At 40.2% G+C, this 5,927-nt stretch overlaps 1 long non-coding RNA gene across 1 annotated transcript; it reads right to left on the bottom strand.

Annotated features, from left to right (window-relative positions):
• On the bottom strand, positions 1-1,214 carry LOC123983396. The gene is made up of 3 exons (XR_006828183.1): positions 1,062-1,214; positions 457-510; positions 1-71 (listed from the first exon to the last, which is right to left on the bottom strand). It is a non-coding gene; the product is annotated as an uncharacterized LOC123983396 (long non-coding RNA).
• Positions 1,215-5,927: the final 4,713 nt, after the last annotated feature.

Raw genomic sequence — 5,927 nt, 5'->3', positions numbered from 1 at the left:
CTCACCTATCAGACACCAACTGTCTGATCTTGAAACGCTGACTCTCTGTAGCACTCTTTGAAGTCCAATATCTATACACAACATGCACACAAAGATGATTAGTTAATGTTCAAAAAAACATTTTTAAAATAATACATAATGATAAATGAAATTTTAAAAAGTGAATTTACAGACAAAAAAAGTTTCCTAATCTATGACAAACATTAATTGTAGGCTACAGTAATTATAGTAAAATGAAAAGGTTAAAAGATGAGCAAGTTAGTTATTAACAAGCACAACATCAAAGTTGTGTGCTTATGCTATTTCTGTTGTTGATGTTTGTTTTTTTTAAACAAAGTATTAATAAAGGGTTCAAGTGATCAACTGTGGACCCCACAGTTGAGATAAAAACATTTAAAGAAATGACACATAAAATGAAACCAATTGTTAATAACACTATTTCATAATACATCCTACCTGAACTTTTAAAAAGGATTTCTAGATGATGATCTCACAACCACACACTTGAGCCTACAAAAAAATACACACATAGACCTTGTTAGCATCATGATAACACACTCACATTATGTTGTTTAGCATTGTTAGATTCACGCTGCACACAAAGACACAGCTCGACAACTTAAAATATTGACTATGTAACGCGGACACTTATTGAAATAAGTATAACGTTACTCACATGCATTACCAGCGAACAGCGAAAACAACAACCGGCAGAAACCGGGTAGCAGGCATAAGTTAACGTTATGCTTTCGGACCATAGACATAAAGAACGGTTCTGACTCCACGAGACAGTTCAAACTCATGGTCGTTCCTCCACGTAATCTCACGGGAAAACATGCATTATGGGAAATGTAGTTCTTCCAGGAAACCCGCTGATAACTTTACACCGTTGTAAGTCAGATTCAACAACTTCTAAAGTTACAATTACTTGGATTTGTAAACTATTTACAACAAATATTCACTGTGCACATTGTACACATGTATTCCCAGTTCCAAATGTAAGACTATTTATCGAAATTCAATTAAAAAAACAACAATAAAAAAACGTTAGAGTTACTTACCAAATCAGGGCTGATAATAAGACGGCGCTGAAAAAAAGGCAGGCCAATAATTATGATGAAAAAAACTGAGGTGGTGGTTTGAAGCAAGGGGATAAAAGTGCGCATTGCAAACAAATAAAAACAAATTAAACTGTGGGGCTTTCCAAAACTTCCATGAAAACTTCACTGCATGAAGGCAAATTCAAGATGGCTGATTCAGCTTTCCTGAGGGAGAGATAAGACCCATCCACCAAACGTCATGACGTCAATAACGTCATGACACAACTGTATGGTTCCTAAACTTTTTGAGTGTTCCACAGAAATTAGCTATCAAATTTTGAGCCCTATTCAATTAAAGTGGCATAAATCTCAACAGAGCTCAATACTTTATAGTTTGGCCAACTGCATAAGGACATTTGACTGTAATGACCTCATTAGTTATGAGCTAGTACAACTGTTTGGGATTACAGTGCTGATGTCAATAGCAGATAGCTTGTTATAATGTCCATTGGTATCAATCTTAATACTTTCCTGAAAACATGTTTTAAGTTATGATATACCACCACTGGCACACCATCGGGCCTGTCGTTGCCAGGCCCTCGAGGGATATGACCCCCGCTCTGACAGATGTCCCTTATTTTCCTGTATTGAAGGTGGCAACCCTACTTCCACCTATTTTCCTTATCAAACACAAAAATACAACTGTACACCTTCTGAATTCAAGTTTCTCTCTTTAACCAAACTAGCTTCTTACTCATCGTGATACACACTTCATTCACACTTGACAGAAACAAAATAAAACTCATCAAAATGTTCTTGGTTAGTCTTACAACTGGTCCAACAATCACCAACTTTGGTTTGGTGGAAAAAATTAAATCTTCTGTCTCTACGTGCTGTCGCTGCCTCTCTTATTCCCAATATTCCTCTCACTCCTCTCCTGCTTGATGCCTCTTCTGTCCCTGCCGGAAACCACCATGTCTTTGTCATCAAACTGGCCTCTATTGGTCTTGGGGGCTGAGCCCTATTCTGTCGCCTGTTTTCCCCGCTCCAGTTCTGGTGACCATTCCGGACTCAGTCAGCTTATAGGACCGTTATATTAGCTGCACAGCAAACTAAGCTAACTAGCTAATGGCAAATAGCAGCAGTTAGGACCTGATATTTAATATGCTACCCCCTCATGCATGCAAGCGCACACACACCTACAAATCTGCTGACCATCTAAGCACTGAATGAAATGTTCTAATTTAGATTCCATAACAGTAGTAAAAATATCTTCATTTGCAATTACATTACTTCACTGTAAAATATTACAATAAAAATGTTCAACAGCTGGTGTCATATCTTCAGGTCAGACAGTTCCACCTCCCCCTTCATCTAAAAACTCTGTCTCTCTCCTTTCTGTATGTCTCTCTCTTTTTATTCTCTCATTCATCATGTTGACAACACTACAGCTACTTTTATGAAATGGAGAAATATGTTTAAGTCAGCTTTTCTCTGTCTGTCTCTCCTCTCTCGGCCATCTAGATATGTGTATCAAACTGTGTGCGTATGCGTGTGGGTGTGCATGTGAGGGTGAAGGCAGATAGGAGTTGTTTCCGCTCAGCAGAAAGCACATTACATATGAAGACCTGTATAGGATTTGGCTGCAGATGCAGAGTTGCCAGTTATTAGTCAATTGACTCACATTCCTTGTCTTAAACTTCATATAGCAAAAACTATGTATTGTCCACACACACACACACGCGCAACTTTGCAAGTTACGACAGAAGCTATTTTTACTATACTACCATTCCACAACTCATATCATAGACAGAAACAGAAGAAGGCAGCACGTTCAAAAAATCAATATAAGCACAGCTTTATACAAATAAAAATTGTGTTCTTCATCTTCCCATAGATTATTATTGGTCTTTTGTGCAACGATGGAATTTATCAAGGCTAAACAGAGTATGGTGTAGAACTGCTCTTTTGTGAAAAGCGTTTTGAGATAACTGTTGAGATAACTGTTGACCTTTGGCGTCAAATAACTACGTTTTGTCACTTTTTCTGAAAGCGTGGGTAATTGACGCACTGAGATGAGAACCACAAGTACCACGAGTAACCCTACATTCTGGGAGCGCTGTGCTCTGGTGGGGTAGTGAGGTACTATGAGCTCTTTAAGATAAGATGGTGCCTGACCATTAAGAGCTTTGTAGGTGAGCAGAAGGATTTTAAATTGTATTCTGGATTTTACAGGAAAGAAGCTATAACAGGAGAAATATGATCTCTTTTCCTGGTTCCTGTCAGAACATGCAGCATTCTAGATCAGCTGAAGAGTCTTCGTGGACTTATTTCAGCAGCCTGATAGTAAGGAATTGCAGTAATCCAGTCTAGAAGTAATATATGGATGAAGTAGTTTTTCAGCATCATTTTTAAACAGGATGTTCCTGATTTTTGCAATATTATGTAGGTGAAAAGGCGGTCCTTGAAGTTTGACGACATGTCCTGATCAAAGATAACTCAGAGATTCCTCACAGTGGTGCAGGAGGCCAGCGTCATGCCATCCAGAGTAGCTATATCTTTAGATAATGTGTCTCGGAGGTGCTTGGGCCCCCATACAATGACTTCAGTTATATCTGAGTTTAACATTAGGAAATTACAGGTCATCCAGGCTTTAACATCCTGAAAGCACATTTGAAGTTTAGCTAACTGATTAGTTTCATCTGGCTTGATCAATAGATATAACTGAGTATCATCTGCATAACAAAGAAAGGTAAAAGGCGGCCCGTTGGCCAAAACCGGCCCGCCAGCAATAATATCTGGCCAGTTGAGGGCAGGTTTATGTGAATTTTGTCTTTAATAATTATTATTTTATCATTAAAGAAGCTTTTGCAATCATTACTACTGAGGGCTATAGGAACATATGGCTCAATAGAGCTGTGACTCTCTGTCAGTCTGGCTACAGTGCTGAAAAGAAACCTTGGGTTGTCCCTATTTTCTTCTGTTAGTGATGAGTAGTTCGCTGCTCTGGCATTACGGATTTAATATAGACCCGGTGCTCGGTACACTATAACAAATAGAATTGGCTGCAGTGTTTTCCAAGTTGAGTGTGAAAGACATTCGAATGAGTTATAATTTAGTTTAGGTTTAGAGCTGATTAGTAGGCTTGAGTTGAAGATAGCTGCAACTCCACCTCCTCGGCCGGTGCCTCGAGCAATGTGAGTATTAATTTGACTGGAGGGAGTGGATTTATTCAACATAGTGATGAAGATCACCCAGCCAGGTTTCAGTAAGACAAAATAAATCAATATATTATATAATCTGATATTCATTCATTATAGGACCCTCTTGAAAATGAGATGATACATCTCAAGAGGCTATCCTTTAATAATAAATTCAAATTCAAATTTACTAGTATCACTGCATGAAAAACGGGATTTTAGTCCCTGTAAACTGCCCCTGAGTCCCATTAAATCCCCGGGAGTTATTGGTCATAAAAGATCAGATCATCTCAACCTACCCAAAGAAAAACCAAACCAAACCCCATAACTCAATTGCTTGTCCCCAAGTCACGCTGGGGACAAACAACTGAGCAAATCCACAAAAAGCTGTTCTGTTCCCTGTCCAGCAAATGTGTCACACCTTGAGTTTGTTTCTTTTAACCCTAACCAAGATTTATTAACCTTAACCTAACCTTATCCTAAAGTCAACGATCAGCTCCTTGGTTTTGCTGACCTTGAGCAGTAGGTTGTTCTCTTTGCACCATTCTGCAAGCTTGATTTCAGGTGTACAGCATGAACAGGATGGGCAAAGCACACAACCCTGGGGGGCTCCGGTGTTGAGCACAAGAGTGGCCACCAATCCAAAATGTCTGGGGTCTGTTTGTGAAGAAGTATCCAGTTGTATAAGGTACCCAATCCCAGGGTGCTGAGTTTGCCAATCAGTTGCCTGAAGGTTGGAGGAGATTGTGTCGATTGCTGAGCTGAAATCCTCAAACAGCATTCTGATGTCGGTGTTATTTTCTCATGGTATGTGAGGGCTGAGTTGAGGCTGTGGAGATGACATCCACTGTGGATGAAAGCAAACCTGTGAGGGTCCAGGCTGGGTGGGATGTTGTTCTTTACATGATGTAGAACCAGTTTCTCAAGTACTCTTTCAGAATTGGGGTGAGAGCCACTGGGCGGTGGTCATTACGGCAAGACACTGTAAATGTAAATGCTCCGTACTTGTATAGCGCCTTTCTAGTCTTTTCGACCACTCAAAGCGCTTTAACACTACATCTGCATTTACCAATCACACACATTCATACACTGAGCCTAAGCGCTCAAACTAACATTCACACTCATTCGTACACTGGCGGAATAGCCACCAGGGGCAATTCGGGGTTCAGTATCTTGCCCAAGGACACTTCGACACGCAACCAGGGGGAGCCAGGCATTGAACCACCGACCTTCCGATTAACGGCCAACCCACTCTACCTCCTGAGCCACAGCCGCCCCACTGCAGACCACACTGCAGACTTTCTAGGGACAGGGACGATAATGGCTGTCTTGAAGCAGTTAGGAGAACTCCCCTGTGACAGTGACAGTTTGACAGTGCTGAAAATGTCAGTAATGACATCAAGTAGCTGATTGGCACAGGTTTTCAGTACACAGCTAGGGATGTTATTAGGCCCAGCTTATTTACTCATATTCACTCTCAGCTAGTTCTGAGATATGATAAAATCACCAGTAACAATGAAAACCCAACCAGGTTGTTCCTCTGGTGCATTTTTTTTATTTGCATCTGGGGGGATGTACAAAACACTGGTGAATTCTCTTGGCAGGATATGTAGTTGACATCTTAACAAAAAAAATATTCCACATCTGTCCATCCACTTTGACTGTGTTTGATCACCAATCATCCGTT

This window comes from Micropterus dolomieu, linkage group LG14 (assembly GCF_021292245.1).
Source record: "Micropterus dolomieu isolate WLL.071019.BEF.003 ecotype Adirondacks linkage group LG14, ASM2129224v1, whole genome shotgun sequence".
In the NCBI taxonomy this organism is placed as follows: domain Eukaryota; kingdom Metazoa; phylum Chordata; class Actinopteri; order Centrarchiformes; family Centrarchidae; genus Micropterus; species Micropterus dolomieu.
The sequence above is the reverse complement of the archived record's forward strand: the minus strand, read 5'-3'. Positions and strand labels throughout refer to the sequence as shown.